Raw genomic sequence first — 20,065 nt, forward strand, 5'->3', positions numbered from 1 at the left:
GAATTAAGATACAGATGAGACAACATTGAGAGGTTCAGGAAGCCAGGTCCACAAATGACTGGCATGCATTTAGTATGGCATTGGGTACATGCTGGCAAGACAAGGGTAGTCCCTTGAAGGTAGCTGGGTTGGAAAATATGAGCTTTCCGGTCATCCAGTGAAAATTGCCCTGTGGCCTCTCAGGAAGGAGAAGCATTTGAGGCCAAAGGAGAGCAGAGCTTCAGGTGCTCATGGTGCCAGGTCAGTTTCTCAGGCACCCAGTGGGAATGGCAGCCAACAGGCTGAAGAACAGCCCCCCACTGTAAGACAGGTTTTCATTGCAGCCTAACTTTTTCTTGACTCGTTTAACAAATGTTAATTTAGTGCCGTCTCAAAATCACAGAGTCAGAACCTAGAATTTAAGTTACCAGAAGCGTGAGGACAGGGAACGGGGAGTTAGTGCTTAAATTGTTGAGTTTCTATTTGGGATGATGGAAAGTTTTTGTAACGGACGGTGGTGATGGCAGCACAACACTGTGAAAGTAATTAACGGCACTGACTTATGTGTTTGAATATAGTGAAAACGGGAAATTCAATGTTTCTAGAATATAGTTGCTGGAAAAAAATATGAAAACAAAAAAAGCCATTGGACTTGTGATGGCTGAAGTTGTACGGATCCCAGAAAATCATGTTCTTAATGTCAATTCATTCAGCGGGTATAAACCTGTTTATTATAAGTAGGAGCTTTTGGTGACTAGGATCTTAAGGTATGACCCACCTCATTCAGGGTGGATCTTAATCCTCTTAGTGGAGACCTTTATAAGAGGATGAAATTCAGACAAAGAGTAAGAAGCTACAGAAGCCAAAAGCCAGACGCGAGGAAACTCAGAAGAGAAGAGAGAGACCAGCAGACACAGCCATGTGCCTTCCCATGTGCCAGAGAAGTCCAGGATTGCCAGCAGCCTGTCTTCAGGAAGAAGGTATTGTCTTAATGATGACTTAATTTGGACATTTTCATGGTCTGAAATTGTAAGTTCGTAAATTCACGTTGTTAAAACCAGGCCGTTTCTGGTATGTTGCATTTTGGCAGCCTAGCAAACTAAAACAGGACTATACAACACAAATGGTGAACTCTAATGTAAACCACCGACTACAGCTAACAGTACAATTATAAAAGTGTCCTTTCATCAATTGTAACAAATGTGCCATGCTAATGCAAGGTGTTAATAATAGGATGGGATGGTCCACAGGAGCTCTGTATTTTCGGCATGGTTTTTCTATAAATCTACAACTTCTCTAACAAAGATAAATCAATAAAAATTTTTCAAATTATAATCTCACATTCTGCAGGTCAGAAGTCCGGGTGACTCAGCCAGGTGGTTTGATTAGGGTCTCACAAGGTCAAAATCAAGATGTCAGCCAAACAAAACTCTATCTGGAGGCTCAGGGAAGAATCTGCCTCCCAGCTCATTGAAGCTGTTGACAGAATTCAGTTCCATGCACTTGTAAGTCTGAGGTTCCCCCTTCTTTGCTAGTTATCATAGGCTCTCTGCTCCGAGAAGCCACTGTCAATCCTTCATACGTGGCCCTTTCCATCTTCAAACCAAAAACAGTCCTTCGAGTCCCTCTCAGGCTTTGTAGCTCTCTGACATCCCCTTTTTGCTTTCTTCTGCCACTACCTGAAGAATGTTCTCAGCTTTTAAGGATACATAGAATTAGATTAGATCCACTTAGATTTTAAATTTCGGCTGATTTGGTATTTTCATTACATCTGCACTATCCCTTCACTGCAGTACTTAGATTAGCGTTTGATTGAATAACCATGGGATGGGAATCTTGGGGGTGAGACATGGGAAATATCTGCCTCTCCCAGCAAGGCACCTAACCCAGACTGTGGAAATCATGGAAGACTACCTGGAAGAGGGGGAAAGTAAGCTGAGTTATGAAGAAGTTGTGGGAGTCAGCCAGGGATAAAATAATAAGAGGGGCAAAAGTCTCAGCAAAGGATCAAAGAGAGATCTCGGTGCATAGGAGGAGGATGAGGGAAAGGTAGGAGGGAAAAGAGCAGAGAAAGCTAAGGCTGGAGAGGGAAGCAGGGGTTTCCTGATAGAGAGTCTAGCCAGCCCTGCTCCACCTTCCAAATCTTCCAAATCTCACTCAAGATGAACCTTGGTTAGCTGCAGGCATGTATGAGAATGAAGCTTTTAAATCTTCAGCCCTTGCAGGAGAGGGAGGTCACCTGAAAGGAGGCGGGACTATGCAAATAAAATGCTAAGCCTGACATACATTAGGAATGAAAAAAAAAGTTTCCCTTCTCCTTCTCTCCCTCTTTTCATATTGTTTTTCCTCTTCTTGGATCCTAACACACGTATTCATTCTTTAGAAATATACTGACTGAGCACCTTTTCCGCCTGTGGCAGTTAGGCACAGACGGCAGCATGATGAATAGGTTAGCTTTCACGCATCCGAAGAATGCACAGTCTCGAAGGAGAAACCCATATGTAACGTCAACAAATAAATCACAGGGCACTACAATAGAGGTCGTGGGGTTTGAAAGCATTCCTTCATAATTTAAAACCCAATTTCTCCACTTGGTCCTTGGGCAAACTGTTTAATCGCTCTCCCGGTGCCAAGAGTCTTATCCCTTAAAAGACTTGATGAGAGCACCTGCCTCAGAGGGTGGTGTTGGAGAGTCAGTATGTATCACAGGTAAAGCATTTAGCCCAGAACGTGGCACCCGGCTGCAGCGTTAGGAACTGGTTGGTGGCATTAATTCATAGAACCAAAGGATTTACTCAGTGTATGTTTTTCAAGATTTATTATGAACAAAAGACTGTAAGAGCATTAGAATTATGTAACTAGACATAAATCCCTTCTTCGACGTTCCTATCATATATTTATCCGGCTCTGGCTGTTCACCCCCTTTTCGAATGGATGTTCTTAATGCTAAACAAGACCCTTTCCCTGCCACGTGCATGAGTTGGTCCTGAGCAAACCCTGAAGAAACTAAGAAATTCTCCCCCGTTCTCTAGAGCAACTCTTCAACTACAGGCTGATAGTTCTCAGAGCCACGTGGGCCAAATTCACCCTTCCTTTCCAGCTTCGTTCTCAAGCCTTCCTTCTTTTTTCTTTCTCTTGTCCTTTCTGTCTCTTGTTCCATTCTTTTCTTCTTAAGAATTGCAGTCATGATATCTGCTTGTTACGTGTGCTAAGAACTTTCTATTGATAACATCAATTTGTTACTTATGACAGTTCCCGGTGGGTACTATAAGACTGCTAGTTAGTTAGTTTGTTTGTTTATAGACCATGAAATCAATGTCCAAATGGGGACGAAATAGCCCAGGGTCACACACCTAATGAAGGCCTGAGCCGGAATTTAAATACTGACTCCTGTGTCATGTTTTTAATCACGCTTTTATTCTTCTAACCCTATGTAATACAGACACACACAAGGCAGTGATCTTAAAAGAACGATTTACAGCACATTCCACAGCCCACATAGTCAGAAGTGACTTTTAGCTGAAAGAAATCAAGGCAGAATTTAACCATGAGAGGTCACAAAATTTCCTGACCTAGAGGCAATTCAATTTATTTGCCCTTCTTCCAGATTGGTTTGGGGCCCACCCGCCTGCCTCAGCAGATGCAGGTCAAGTGGTAAGGGGCCGTGGACATGGCTGATGCTCCCTTGAGGGCTGAGCTCTCATCCCACTTCCTCCGTACCCACCACGCCTGCCTGTACTGGCACACAAATGCATTGCCACCTCCCTGGCCAAGCACAGCACTGGGCACTTCCCCAGAGGCTGTTTGGTGGGATTTTCTGAACCCATTTGCAGGTAAGCACCCTGAGGCTATTAGGGCCAAGGCCCTTCCCTGCTGAGGACTGTGCACGCAGCTCCTGCAGCTACAGAGGGACAAGAGGTTATGTCAGTGGAGGCGCACTCATAGGTGAAGACTGGGTCATATTCTTTCCTGAATCCCCAGAGCCTATCACAGTGCTGGTATACAGCAGGCGCTCAAAACATGTGGGCTGGTGATGAACTTGGGCATACCTCTCCCCCAAAGACTCCATTAAAACTTCCTTAAGGCAGAGACGGGAAGGAATAGGTTTCATTTATAATGTCTCAGAAGATTGCGGTGTCTGATATTTATTCTTCCCCTGGCATAACATTGTACCCAGAAGACAGAAGTCATTCATCACATGCGCCTTTCTGGTGATTAAGCAGCAGGCTCAGGTAGGGTGAGTTATTTGGCTCAGTGTGTATTTCAATTCTTGAGATTTATGGGGTGCACTCATAAATGCACCCAATGGAAGAAAGGAGCCCTGTAAAACTGTTCTGTGGCTGATGGCAGAGAGGGGCCAAGAGAGGACTGTCACAGCTGAGAAGTTACAATGCTTGCTCCTAAACTCAGGGCCCTGTCTCAGCATCCCTATAGACCCAGGATGGACCCAGAATGGATGCTGGGCCTCGCAGAATGGAACCAAGGAAAAGTCAAGTGGGGTTTTACTCCCCTCAAAACCATCCTTATCTACACATAGTATGTGATCTATAATGTACATTAATAGGAAATAAATAAATAAAAAGCAACCATCCTTATCTTGAGAGCAGATGCTCAAACTTTGCTCACAGACCTGAGTTCAAAATCCAGCTCTACCGATGACCGGGGCAAGTCGTCGACACAGTCTGAGTCTCAGCTTGTTCATTGGCAAATGTCGTGATGAAGATGAGGGACAGTGACACAGGCAAAGCATTGTGCATGTTTTCATTCAGCAAATAGCTGTTCATCGCCGATGATGACGCCATCCTCCTTGGCGCACAATACAGCAGGGACAGGTAAGTCGGCCCCACCCAAAACCCACCGGCCTCACAGAGCTTACATTTTCATGGAGGAAAACAGACCTTAAAAAAAAAAAAAGCAATTAAACCATACAGTAGGTTAGATAACATAAAGATAACATAAACAGAGAGGAAGAAAAACAAAGCAGGAAAGCCAATTTGTAGGGCCAAGCACTGCATTCTTACATGACACCTTACCTTCCACATTAATGGGGCAAAGGGAGGAAAATGTCATTAAGTGACCCTGGCTTACATGCTGTGCGAATTTGAAAGGATTTACATACCCTAGAAAAGCCATGTTTAAATCCTAATCAATCTGGTAAGAGTAACTGTTTCTTCTAATCCCTATTCAGTACTATAGCTTGGAAACTTGATTAGGTTATCTCCACGGAGATGTGACTTGCCCACTTGTGGATATTAACTTTTGAATAAAGGGAGATGTGACTCCACCCATTCCAGGTGGGTCTTGATTACTTTACTGGAATCCTTTGAAAGAGGAAGCATTTTGGAGAAAGCTTGAGAATGACGAGAGTAGCAGAGGCCTGAGAACTACAGAGTCCACTAGCCAACGACCTTTGGAGATGAAGAACACCCCTGAGGGAGCTTCATGAAGCAAGAGGCCTGGAGAGGAAGCTAGAAGATGTCGCCATGGTCACCATGGGCCTTTCCAGTTGAGAGAGAAGCCCTGTATATCATTGGCCTTCCTTGAGTGAAGGTAACCTCTTGCTGGTGCCTTAATTTGGACATTTTTATAGACTTGCTTTAATTGGAATATTTACTCAGCCTTAGAACTATAAACTAGCAACTTATTAAATTCCCTTTTTTAAAAGCTGCTCTGTTTCTGGTATATTGCATTCTGGCAGCTAGCAAACTAGATCACCTGGGGGTCAGCAAATTACAGTATTCACAGGATGTTGGCAAACAAGATCTGGGTAAAAGAGATGTGGCCAACTCACCTACTAGAAATAGTCCAGGCACCCCTGGACATCTCTCATAGAGCTATCAACTGCAGCACACCTCCTGTGGACCCTCCACTCTGCCCAGCCACCCTGAGAAACACTCCTTGACAGAAAGATGCCTCCTTTGCATCTCCATGCGTGACTGGACACTTTTGGATCCAATATCTATACTCAGAATGCCAGAGGGTATGGAAACTGAACATTCAAAAGAGCCTTTTGCCTTTTGTAGTTAGGAGCTGTAGCACCCATTGTTTTGAGGTTCCAGATTCCTTCAAGACTCAAAGATCACTCCCCCAGCAGCTAAGAGTGGGGCCAGCTAACAGCTCTTGGCTGCCATCCCCCTCAGCAAATGATCCTCAGTTAAAGAGGGACACCAGGTACAAAACCACACCCCCTTTCAGGACTGATTGCATCCAATGACTGCCCCATCACCCCAAATCTGGACAACTGTGAAGGACTCTCCCAACTTCATGAGGTTGGTCAAGACCTTCATGTTATTTTATAGGAGCTCATGTTCTCCCTCTGCTCAGTCCTGCTTCTTTTCCTTCCTCCATCACTGTTAATTCCCAGAGTGCTTCCCAGTAAACTCCTTGCATGCTAATCCCTGTCTCCGAGTGTACGTCCTGGTGAACCTGTCTTACAACAGACATGGAGCGCTACAATTGGGAGGTCCCTCCCCAAAAAACTTTAAGGATAATCAGCTTCTGAGTGGCCAAGGACAAATTGATGCTCCATCTAAATGCTGGGGCAGCTGGGAGTTAGAAGGAACCAGTGTGCAGTTGAAGGAAGCAGACTGCAGACTGGACGGGCAGTTGGCAGTTTCTTTCCTCATTCACTTAGCAAACTCCTACTCAGTCTCCAACACTCAGCTCACGTTGCCTCCTCTGTGAAGGCTCCTCTAACCTACCACCTCAAAATTGAATGCTTCCTCCTCTGAGATCCCATTACACTTCTTTTACGTGTTAATTGAATAATGTCTTACACTGTATCTTGTAACTATTTGTTTACTTGTCTCCTCCACTGATCTGTGAGCTACTTGAGGGCCAGGACTATATTTCATTCATCTCTGTGCCAACCTGTGATATGATAGAGGTTCAATAAATGGAAGGTGGATGAATGGATGGATGGTCAGCTGTTGTCCAACAGAAAGACCAAACACAAATCAGATAATCTGAAACTCAAGATTCTCAAACGGGTTGCTGGATATCAGGGAGTTCAATCAACAGGGAATTTCTTCCATCTGATAAATTGGGCTTTAGAGTAAAGTCCCAATTTCTGGAGCTAAGGCTGGCAAGAGTTTTGCAGGTCACAGCAGGAGAAGAACGATTAGGCACCAGAATAGGAAGGAAGCAAAAGCAAAGGGGCAGAATTAGCATTGGGAGTCAGGCAGAAGGCCAGTATGATGCAGCTCAGGCCACCGCTGGCCAAGAAGCAGGGTATCTTGAGACTGAGCAACGGATACAGAGGACTTCAGGCTGGCCAAGCACCCTGTAATTTAGGGCAAGACTTTCCTGGGAAATGGAGTTGGAGATGAAGATATCGAGTTTTTAGTTATGGGGAACAGGCAAGGAACAACCCAACCAGCAGCCCCTGTTCTGTGCAGGAAGTCAGATGAGATAGAGTCCTGGGTTTAGGACAAGGGCTGCCTTGGCCACTGACCAGCAAGGAAAAGCTGAGAGCCTGGATGTCCCTGAGGATGAAGACATTCCCTGTCTGTGTGCCTCCTGGTAGCCAGCCACTGCTTAGCAACCTCATGCTGGACTATCTAGGACAGTCTAGGGGGAATTTGGTCCAATAGCTCTGTCTTTCTGTAGAAAACAGAAACATTACATTGGAAAGCAGCTATAAATTTGGAATAACAGTAGAGCAAGTGAAACAAAGCATTTACCATTTACTGAGAACCCACTGTGTCCTTGGAACTATATTAATTGCTTTCCATATACTCTTTTGTGTAAATGAATTCTCCCAGCAACCATACCAAGTGGATGATATAATACTCATTTTATTTTTGAAGAAACTTACTCAGAGAAGTTAAATGACTTTCCCAAACTTACAAAGCCAGAAATTAGAGGAACAAGGATTCAAACATAGATCCTGTTCTCTGCATTATTCCTCATTGCTTCTTTAATACTGTGGCAGGCTGAATAATGCTTCCCTCCCCCCTACACACCCCCGGATAAATGTATCTATGTTCTAATCCTCAGAACCTGTAAATGTTACTTGCAAAGGGAATTTTCCAAATGATTAAATTAAGTGGCTTGGGCAATGGTGGTTCAGTGGCAGAGGTCTCACCTGCCATGCCAGAGACCCAGGTTCATTTCCCGGTGCCTGCTCATGTCAACAAAATTAAATAAATAAATAAATAAATAAATAATGAATTAAATGTCTTGAGCTGAGATTATCCTGGATTATCCATGGATAGAGGATGTCCTTATAAGAAGGGGGCAAAAGGGCCAAAGGAAAAAGTAGGAGATATGATGATAGGAGCAAGAGGTGGAAGTGATTCAAGGAAAGAAGAGGTGATCAACCAAGTCATGCAGGCAGCCTCCAGAAGCCAGAAAAGTCAAGGCAAGGCCTTCTTCCCTAAAGCCTCCAGAAGAAACCAGCCCTACTGAAATCTTGACTTTAGTCCAATGTAACTAATTTTGGATTCTGACCTACAGAATGGTAAGGGAGTAAATTTGTGTGATTTTAAAATCAGCGTGTGATAATTATTTACAGCAGCCTTAGGAAACTAAGTTTGTTTGAGAAAATACTACCAAAGAAGGAAAAGAAAAGGGAGGAAGGAAGGAATGAAGGAAGGAAGAAAGGAAGGAAGGAAGGAAGGAAGGAGAGAGAGAGAGAGAGAAGATCAATTGATTAGATGCTGGAAGACATCATAGAATGGATTACTTCCAACTTCAGCTGACCAATAAAGGACATCTTTACTACTTCCCTCTTCTCCTAAGCCCAAGTTATGTCCATTTCAATCAAGTTTCTTCACACTGAATTTTCACGTATTCTCACAATCATCTCATCTTTTCATTCTAGGGTGTCACTACCAATCATTCAAGCATGGCACAAGAAATGGAATCTACTTACCAACTAGGTTAGAGGGTCGCTAATCAGGAACTCATGAGACTGTGTACCTCCGGGCCACCTGAGACACGTGACAATCTCTCAAAATCTTGATCCTATTTAAACCTCACCAACAACCTTGTGAATTTAGCAAAAAATGGATAATTATTGACTATAGTTTTCAGATAGGGAAACCAAGACTCAGAAATCTCATGGCTTGCTTAATGTCACACAAAGGGAATAGGATTTAAATCCTAGGTCTGTCTGTTTCTTTTCTATATCTATCAAGCATCTTGTGGGATGGCACTGCCACTTCTCTGCAGATAACACCCCACTTTCCCAATGTCTTCACCCCAGGGTTCTGGATTTCTGCTGGTGGAAATGCTTCATTGTATTTGCACAGCCCAGATCTAAGGAGACATAGAGGAAAGTGTGGCTACAGGGGCAGAGACTCATGGGTTCTTGGCTGCAAAGAACCCAAAAACATAGGATGAGTCCTCCCCAGAGCAATGGAATCTCCATTTTCTGAAAATTCAAATTCAGAAGACAAATTCAATTCCATTCTATTTCTGCAGAGAAATCAAAAGGGACCTATTTTTTGGTGCCTCCCCAGTAAGGGATTGCACTTTTCTTCTCTGACAGATGAACTTTAAGCAAATACAGTACAGCTGGACTGGGCGTGAGGGAGGTTACCTCACAACAGGGTGGTGAGTGATGGGACAAACGTGCCAGCCATCCCCTCATAGGCCAGGGCAGACCTTGTTGTGAATGAGGGATAAACAAATGTCTCTTTATGAATGTGACCCTAGCTTGTCAAGCCATTTCTCAGTTTGGTTACATTTTCAATTAAGTTTTATTCTGAACAATATTTGAAAGTGATACCTGCAGTCCCTGTAAATGAAAAACCAAATGGTTTTGGCAAATTCAAATATTTCCTATGCAGGAAAAAAGGAAAAACAAAAAACCCAGCATCCATGATCTAGATGTCATAACCATTATGCCTTTAGGCAAAGATATTTATTTTAAAGTTCTTTTCACATCTTCCCAGCACCCTTATTCTCCAATATGTGCACTAACTGACACGCACACACACACACTTTTCATGAACTTCAAGTTTTATTTCTTATGGTGGCAAACAATTATTTTGTCTTTCCTTAAAAAGTGGCTCAACTCTTTAGAATGAGAAAAAGACCACAGTAGACTAGTCCATCCCAAAGACAATGCCTGGATGTTAGAAGGAGGAAGAAGAGGAGGAGAAGAAAAATTAGTAGAATGAAGAGCTTCACTCCAACTCTATTTTTTGACACATGAAAGCTGAAGAGGGAATCACCTCAAAGGGACTAATAATAATAATAATAATATCTATAATTAATGAGTACTTACTATGTGCCACCCCTGTGCTAAATCATTCATAAGAGCGTCCACATTTAACCCTCACTACAGTTCTATGATGGTGGTACTACTATTAGGCTAATGTTTCAAATAGGAAAACTGGAGCTTAGCAAATTTTCCAAGGGAGCACACACAGTGATGGTGACGGTGGCAGGCAGGGTCACGGCTGCCTAGAGATGTCCATATCTGCACCTCCAAAGCTGTGAATATGTTACTTTATATGACAAAAAAGCCTTTGTAGATGTAATTAATACAGCATTTTAAGATAGGGAGATTATCCTAGACCACCCAGGTGCCCAAGAGTCCTTAAAGATAGAAGATAGAGGCAGAATATGATGACAGAAGCAGAGCTGAGAGTGAGGTGATTGCTGGCTTTGGAGATGGAGGAAGGTGCCACAGAGGCAAGTGGCCTCTAGAAGCTGGAACAGGGTACGAAATAGATTCTCCTCTAGAGCACACAAAAGAATGCAGCCTTACTGTCACCTTGATTTTAGCCCAGTGAGACCCAACTTGGACTTCTGGGCTCCAGAACTGTAAGATAATAAATTTGCATTGTTTTAAGCCACTACAATTGTGGTCTTTTTTTTTTTACAACAATGACAAGAAACTAACATACAGTGCCTGCCCACCAGTCTCCTCCCAGGTCTGAAAGTTGAGTGAAGAAGAACAATCGTCTACGGTTGTTAAGGGCCTCTGGCCCTGAAGGCTTGTCCACGTCCTTTATTCATGCTATGATCTTCATGAATCTTCAGACCAGCAGGGAGGTCATTACTTAATTGGCATAAAGGAAAATGGGAGTTTGTTAGGGTAAAGAAGGAGAAATTCTGAGCTGCTAGACTATAGGCTTCTTTAAGGCAAAGTCTACCTAGTCCAGGGCTTTACATAGAAGAGACATTAAACTCATGTTGAATGGTTGGGTGGATAGATCGATGGAGAGAGAGATTAATCCTCTGATATTATAGGTTAATGATAATGAGAAAGTAGCAAGAGCAGATAGACAATAGATAGTTCTACTGGGAAGCCCAAAATTCTTATGGAACGTGTATATACAGTATACCAAACACAAGTATAGATAAGGTGGTATCAATATAGAAAAGAGGAAAGAACTGCTATTATCTGAATACATACTATGTGCCAGATAATGGATATGATACAATTGAAGCCTTGAAAAAAAATGCTGTGTGGAACGTATTATTATATCCATTTTTAAGGCTTACCGATGTTAAGCAACTTGCCCAAGATCACTTAGCTAGGCATTGGGAGAGAAAGAATTCAAACAAGTTTACAAAGCACCAAAGCCCATACTTTTCCCATTTCCCAGTAGGTTAAGTTTAAGGTTAAGTTTAGGTGAAAGGAACTTGTCAAAAGCAGTCATGTAATAGCCAGCTGCTCATTTTTTTCTCACCACAATCTCCTTTTCTTCAGCTATAAGCCCCCAAATTGTTTATGGGAAATCACCTCTCCCCATTGCTGGTCATGTGGTTTGCCTGGGACTAATCTCTGTTCCAAGCTCTAGAAGTGATTGTAGACCTCAGGCCTCATCAAGCAGTGTGTGCTCCATCTCCCTGGCTATAGGGATTCAAGGGTGCACATGTGATTCATATTAGGGCAATAAATGTCAATTCCAAAATGTTTGCGGGAATTATCGAAAAAGCCCTCCTTCCCTCCTTCTCTCACTCTCTCTCCCCCTTGCCCCTCAGCAAGTTGCTGAAAAGGCAGGGAATAAGCCTGGCACACCTGGGGCCACTACTAGGATGAAGCTGCCTGAGGAAGAAGAAAACATGGAACCGAGTGTAGCCAAGAGATGGAGAGAGAGATTTCCCAACATCAAAGTATGTACACCTAGATCCAACCATGCTTTAAGCCAGTGACCTTTTGACTAATTTTTTCAGTTGCATGAGGTATTAATTTATTTTATTTAAATGGGTTTGAATTTAGCTTCTGGCATATACAACCCAAAGAATCCTGAATGATAAAAACTGGCACTGGTAACATAATTCAGGTTTATGTTGGACTATATCTAGGCTGCCATGGAAAGTAGGGTCCAGCCCTCTGAAAGAGGGTCTGACCCAAATGGGAAGTATATGACAACCCAGCTAAACAGATAAGTTTTTATAAGATATCCAGTCTAGGCCAAGAGCTGGAGTTGCCAAGGTCTGTGGAAGGCACACAGATAACTACAACCCCAAAGTTCACCCCCCCCCCACATTCACACCAAGCTCATGAGCAAAAGGACTTACTTCAACAGGGGGTTAGACTGAGGCAGCTGATGTACTTCCTGTTAAGTGTGGCTCATGAACTAAAGCAAACTAGACTGAAAATGGTCCCAATCAGAAACCCCATAGGGGAAGACAGAGGCAGAGAAAGGAGGAGGAGGGTGAGCAAGGAAGAAGTTAAATAGCACTAATAAGAGAAGTAAAAGAAAGACTTTAAGACCAACATACTCCAGACACCCCTGCCAGTAACAGTTGACACATTGATAATAGAAAGGAAGTGACAAGAAAGATTATAAGGAAAGGTGAAAATCACAATGCAGGTAAACTAGCTAGTTTACATTCTGGGTCCCCTAAATGGTGATGGTCTTGGTGATGGTGATGATGATGGTGGTGGTTGTGTTAGTAGTTGTGTGATGGTAATGATAATGGCAATGGTTTTGGTAGTGGTGGTGGTGCTGATTGTGGTAGTATTTGTTGGTAATGATGATGATGTGGTGATGATGGTGATATTGTGATGGCGAGTGTGGTGGTGCCGGTGATGTGGTGATGATCATAATGATAGTCATGGTTGTGGTGGAGGTGGTGGTGGTGGTGGTGATGGTGAGGGGGTGGTGATGGTGGTGGTGGTGGTGATGATGGTGTTGTGATGGTGAGGGGGTGGTGATGGTGGTGGTGATAGTGAGGGTGGTGGTGGTGGTGGTGGTTATGGTGATGGTGGTGGTGGTGGTGGTGGTCGTGGTGGAGGTGGTGATGGTGGTGGTAATAGTGAGCATGAATGTGGTGGTGGTGGTGATGATGATGGTGGTGTGATGGTGAGGGTAGTGATGGTGGTGGTGGTGGTGGTGATGGTGAGGGTAGTGGTGGTGGTGGTGTGATACCATTTATCAAATGTTTAAGAGATCCAGGCACTTGGGCTGCAACTGCTCCAGGCATAGGCAGAAACGGACTGCTTTCAGGGCTGTCTCCTGCCTGTGCCTTCCCCAGGAGAGGAGTGAAGCCCAACTCAGGTGGAATCCCTCTCTCAAGGAATTCAGAACCCAGGGCGTGGCAATTTGAAGCTATTAAAACCAGCCTACAACCTCTCCTCTGTCTCCACCATGCCCCTAGAAGGGAGAGCCTTCCAAAGTTAAAGGAGCCACAACATCTTTTGCTGGTGGGACCCGCAGGCAGACAAGCGCCACATACTGGGCAGGATAAGAAAAACAGAGCCCAGAGACTTCACAGGAAAGTCTGTTAACCTGCTGGGTCTCACCCTCAAGGAAAACTGATGCAGGTGACTCCTTCCCCCTGATAGGAGGCCAGGTTAGCCCAGGAAAACCCGGCTGGAGTCTATAATACGTATGTGGATCCCCCTAAGGGTGGGGAGGGAAAAGGCACCTTATAAGCAGGGTAAGAAACAAGAAAACAAGAACTGAAAAATTATCCTCTGTTAAACAAAACCTAAGCTAGAGGCCCAGAAAAAGCTGAACTGAAGGTCAAAGAACAGATAGACAACAAACTCATCTAGCAAGAAAACCCTAGGTAAGATAAGTGAAAGCAATCTCCAGAACAAACTAATTAAGGTAATTAAATGTCTAGATGCCAGCAAAAAATAACAAATCACACCAGGAAAATCAAAGATATGGCCCAGTCAAAGGAACAAACCAATAGTTCAAATGAGATACAGAAGCTGAAACAATTAATTCAGAATATACAAACAGACATGGAAAACCTCTTCAAAAACCAAATCAATGAATCGAGGGAGGATATGAAGAAGGCAAGGAATGAACAAAAAGAAGAAATGGAAAGTCTGAAAAAACAAATCACAGAACTTGTGGGAATGAAAGGTACAGTAGAAGAGATGAAAAAACAATGGAAACCTACAAGGGTAGATTTCAAGAGAAAGAGGTTAGGATTAGTGAACTGGAGGATGGAACATCTGAAATCCAAAAAGAAACAGAAACTATAGGGAAAAAATGGAAAAATATGAGCAGGGACTCAGGGAATTGAATGATAATATGAAGCACACAAATATACGTGTTGTGGGTGTCCCGGAAGGAGAAGAGAAGGAAAAAGGAGGAGAAAAACTAATGGAAGAAATTATCACTGAAAATTTCCCAACTTTTACAAAAGACCTAAAATTACAGACCCAAGAAGTGCAGCGCATCCCAAAGAGAATAGATCCAAATAGAGGTTCTCCAAGACACCCACTAGTCAGAATGTCAGGGTCAAAGAGAAAGAGAGGATCTTGAAAGCAGCAAGAGAAAAGCAATGCATCACATACAAGGGAAACCCAATAAGACTATGTGTAGATTTCTCAGCAGAAACCATGGAGGCGAGAAGACAGTGGGATGATATATTTAAATTACTAAAAGAGAAAAACTGCCAACCAAGAATTCTATACCCAGCAAAATTGTCCTTCAAAAATGAGGGAGAAATTAAAACATTTTCAGACAAAAAAATCACTGAGAGAATTTATGACCAAGAGACCAGCTCTGCAAGAAATACTAAAGGGAGCACTAGAGACAGATACAAAAACACAAAAGAAAGAGGTGTGGGAAAAGAGTGTAGAAAGAAGGAAAATTAGATATGGCATATAAAATCCAAAAGGCAAAATGGTAGAAGAAAGTACTACCCATACAGTAATAACACTAAATGTTAATGGATTGAACTCCCAATCAAAAGATATAGACTGGCAGAATGGATTAAAAAACAGGATCCTTCTATATGCTGTCTACAGGAAACACATCTTAGACCCAAAGATAAACATAGGTTGAAAGTGAAAGGTTGGGAAAAGATATTTCATGCAAATAACAACCAGAAAAGAGCAGGAGCAGCTATACTAATATCCAACAAATTAGACTTCAAATGTAAAACAGTTAAAAGAGACAAAGAAGGATACTATCTACTAATAAAAGGAACAATTCAACAAGAAGACATAACAATCATAAATATTTATGCACCGAACCAGAATGCCCCAAAATACGTGAGGCAAACACTGCAAACACTGAAAACGGAAATAGGCACATCTACCATAATAGTTGGAGACTTCAATTCCCCATTCTCATCAATGGGCAGAACATCTAGACAGAGGATCAATAAAGAAACAGAGAATTTGAATATTACAATAAATGAGCTAGACTTAATAGACATTTATAAGACATTACACCCCACAACAGCAGGATACACCTTTTTCTCAAGTGCTCATGGATCATTCTCAAAGATAGACCATATGCTGGGTCACAAAGCAAGTCTCAACAAATTTAAAAACATTGAAATCATACACAACACTTTCTCAGATCATAAAGGAGTGAAGTTGGAAATCAATAATAGGCAGAGTGCCAGAAAATTCACAGATACATGGTGGCTCAATAACACACTCTTAAACAAGGAAGAAATTACAAGATTTCTTGTAATTTCTTGTAATGGGTCAAGGAAGAAATTACAAGAGAAATCAGTAAATATCTTGAGGCGAATGAAAATGAAAACACAACATATCAAAACTTATGGGATGCAGCAAAGGCAGTGCTAAGAGGGAAATTTATTGCCCTAAATGCCTATATCAAAAAAAGAAGAAAGGGCAAAAAATGGGAATTAACTGTCCACTTGGAAGAACTGGAGAAAGAACAGCAAACTAACCCCAAAGCAAGCAAAAGGAAAGAAATAACAAAGATTAGAACAGAAATAAATGAAATTGACAACATGAAAACAATTGAGAAAATCAATAAAACCAGAAGTTGGTTCTATGAGAAAATCAATAAGATTGATGGGCCCTTACCAAGATTGACAAAAAGAAGAAAAGAAAGGACACAAATAAATAAGATCAGAAATGGAAGAGGAGACATAACCACTGACCTCACAAAAATAAAGAAGGTAATAACAGGATACTATGAACAACTTTATGCTAATAAATACAACAATGTAGATGAAATGGACAAGTTCCTAGAAAGGCATTAACAACCAACTTTGACTCAAGAAGAAATAGATGACCTCAACAAACCAATCACAAGTAAAGAAATTGAATCAGTCATTAAAAAGCTTCCCAAAAAGAAAAGTCCAGGACCAGACGGCTTCACATGTGAATTCTACCAAACATTCCAGAAAGAATTAGTACCAACCCTGCTCAAACTCTTCAAAAAAAATTTGAAGTGTAGAGAAAGCTACCTAATTCATTCTATGAAGCCAACATCACCCTCATACCAAAATCAGGCAAAGATATTACAAAAAAAGAAAACGACAGACCAATCTCTCTAATGAATATAGATGCAAAAATCCTCAACAAAATTCTAGCAAATCGAATCCAGCAACACATTAAAAGAATTATACATCATGACCAAGTAGGATTCATCCCAGGTATTCAAGGATGGTTCAACATAAGAAAATCAATTAATGTAATACACCATATCAACAAATCAAAGCAGAAAAATCACATGATCATCTCAATTGATGCAGAGAAGGCATTTGACAAAATTCAACATCCTTTCCTGTTGAAAACACTTCAAAGGATAGGAATACAAGGGAACTTCCTGAAAATGATGAAGGGAATATATGAAAAACATACAGCTAGTATCATCCTCAATGGGGAAAAACTGAAAACTTTCCCCCTAAGATCAGGAACAAGACAAGGATGTCCACTATCACCACTGTTATTCAACATTGTGTTGGAAGTCCTAGCCAGAGTAATTAGACAAGAAAAAGAAATACAAGCATCAAAATTGGAAAGGAAGAAGTAAAACTATCACTGTTTGCAGATGATATGCAAACATATCATATATGTTTGACATATATGATACTATATGTCAAAACCCTGAAAAATCCAAGCAAAACTACTAGAGCTAATAAATGAGTACAGAAAAGTGGCAGGTTACAAGATCAACATTCAAAAATCTGTAGTGTTTCTATACACTAGTAATGAACAATCTGGGGGGGAATTCAAGAAACAAATTCCATTTACAATTTCAACTAAAAGAATAAAATACTTGGGAATAAATTTAACTAAAGAGACAAAAGACCTATACAAAGAAAACTACAAGAAACTGTTAAAAGAAATCACAGAAGACCTAAATAGATGGAAGGGCATACTATGTTCATGGATTGGAAGACTAAATATAGTTAAGATGTCAATTCTACCTAAATTGATTTACAGATTCAATGCAATACCAATCAAAATCCCAACACTTACTTTTCAGAAATAGAAAAACCAATAAGCAAATTTATCTGGTAGGGCAGGGTGCCCTGAACTGCTAAAAGTATCTTGAGGAAAAAAAAAAAAAACGAAGCTGGAGGTCTCAGGCTGCCTGACTTTAAGGCATATTATGAAGTCACAGTGGTAAAACAGCATGGTACTGGCATAAAGATAGATATATTGACCAATGGAATCAAATAGAGTGCTCAGATATAGACCCTCTCCTCCATGCACATTTGATCTTTGATAAGGTAGTCAAGCCAACTCACTTGGGACAGAACAGTCTCTTCAATAAATGGTGCCTAGAGAACTGGATATCCATATGCAAAAGAATGAAAGAGGACCCATATTTCACACCCTGTACAAAAGTTAACTCAAAATGGATCAAAGATCTAAACGTTAGGTCTAAGACCATAAAACAGTTTGAGGAAAATGTAGGGAGATATCTTATAAATCTTATAATCGGAGGCAGTTTTATAGACCTTACACCCAAAGCAAGAGCACTGAAGAAAGAAAGAAAGAAATGGGAGCTCCTCAAAATTAAACACTTTTGTGCATCAAAGAACTTCATCAAGAAAGTGAAAAGACAGCCTACACAATGGGAGACAATATTTGGAAACGACATATCAGATAAAGGTCTAGTATCCAGAATTTATAAAGAGATTATTCAACTCAACAACAAAAAGACAGCCAATCCAATTACAAAATGGGAAAAAGACTTGAACAGACACCTCTCAGAAGAGGAAATACAAATGGCCAAAAGGCACATGAAGAGATGCTCAATGTCCCTGGCCATTAGAGAAATGCAAATCAAAACCACAATGAGATATCATCTCACACCCACCAGAATGGCCATTATCAACAAAACAGAAAATGACAAGTGCTGGAGAGGATGTGGAGAAAGAGGCACACTTATTCATTGTTGGTGGGAATGTTAAATGGTGCAACCGCTGTGGAAGGCAGTTTGGCGGTTCCTCAAAAAGCTGAATATAGAATTGCCATATGACCCAGCAATACCATTGCTAGGTATCTACTCAAAGGACTTAAGGGCAAAGACACAAACGGATATTTGCACACCAATGTTTATAGCAGCATTATTTACAATTGCAAAGAGATGGAAACAGCCAAAATGTCCATCAACAGACGAGTGGCTAAACAAACTGTGGTATATACATACGGTGGAATATTATGCAGCTTTAAGACAGAATAAACTTAGGAAGTCTGTAACAACATGGATGGACCTTGAGAACATTAAGCTGAGTGAGACTAGCCAAAATCTAAAGGACAAATACTGTATGGTCTCGCTGATATGAACCAACATTAGTGAATACTTGGAATATGTCGTTGGTAACAGAGACCACCAGGAGATAGAAATAGGGTAAGATATTGGGTAATTGGAGCTGAAGGAATACAGACTATGCAACAGGTCTGGATACAAAAACTCAGAAATGGACAGCATAATACTACCTAACTGATATAATTATGTTAAAACACTGAATGAAACTGCATGTGAGAATGATAGAGGGAGGAGGTCTGGGGACATAAATGAAATCAGATAGAAAGATAGATGTTAAAGATTGAGATGGTATAATCTAGGAATGCCTAGAGTGTATAATAATAGTGAAATGTACAATGTACAAATTTTAAAAATGTTTTTGCATGAGGAAGAACAAAGGAATGTCATTATTGCAGGGTGCTGAAAATAGATGGTAATTAATATTTTAAAATGTCACCTTATGTGTGAGACTAAAGCAAAAAATGTTTATTTGTTACAAAATTTATATTTTGACTAGAGCATTTCCTAATATAACTTATGTAGATACTTTGATTGATTGTCATAAGTATGTGGAATTTCAGGTAGGACATGAGATTTTGTTAGTTTGTCCAGAGTGATGCCCTGACGAATCCCAAAGTGATTTGATCAGTGAGTGAAAAAGTATTTGCAAGCCCCCTGCGGAGAATGGTGAGAGCGGGGAGAAATTCAACTTCCCCAAGTTGAATTCTTGATATTCTCACAAGCAGTGTGGACAACCAAAGCTATAGGCTGAGCCCCCAGTCTTGGGGTTTGTTCACATGAAACTTAACCCCACAAAGGATAGGTCAAGTCTACTTAAAATTTAGGCCTAAGAGTCACCCCCAAGAGAGCCTCTTTTGTTGCTCAGATGTGGCCTCTCTCTCCAGCCAACACGACGAGCAGTCTCACCACCCTCCCCCTCTCTGCATGGGACATGACTCCCAGGGGTGTGGACCTTCCTGGCAACGTGGGACAGAGATCCTGGAATGAGCTGAGACTCAGCATCAAGGGACTGAGAAAAACCCTAGAATGAGCTGAGAATTAACATCAAGGGATTTAGAGAACCTTCTCGACCAAAGGGGAAAGAGTGAAATGAGACAAAGTGTCAATGGCTGAGAGATTCCAAACAGAGTCAAGAGGTTATCCTGTAGGTTATTCTTACGCATTAA

At 41.5% G+C, this 20,065-nt stretch overlaps 1 long non-coding RNA gene across 6 annotated transcripts in view; it reads right to left on the bottom strand.

Annotated features, from left to right (window-relative positions):
- Positions 1–20,065, bottom strand: part of LOC143686519 (uncharacterized) — a 138,896-nt gene that overhangs the window by 56,386 nt on the left and 62,445 nt on the right. For 2 of the 6 annotated variants that reach the window (XR_013177229.1, XR_013177223.1), the window contains 3 exons: positions 8,855–8,968; positions 4,610–4,877; positions 3,388–3,498 (listed from right to left, as the gene is read on the bottom strand). The exons of 3 other annotated variants lie outside the window; for them this stretch is intronic. This is a non-coding gene — a long non-coding RNA (uncharacterized LOC143686519). Of the gene's footprint in view, positions 1–3,387; positions 3,499–4,609; positions 4,878–8,854; positions 8,969–20,065 lie in introns of those variants that run through there. One more of the 6 variants, XR_013177227.1, reaches the window with a different exon arrangement.

Source organism: Tamandua tetradactyla, chromosome 6 (genome assembly GCF_023851605.1).
Source record: "Tamandua tetradactyla isolate mTamTet1 chromosome 6, mTamTet1.pri, whole genome shotgun sequence".
NCBI classification, from domain to species: domain Eukaryota; kingdom Metazoa; phylum Chordata; class Mammalia; order Pilosa; family Myrmecophagidae; genus Tamandua; species Tamandua tetradactyla.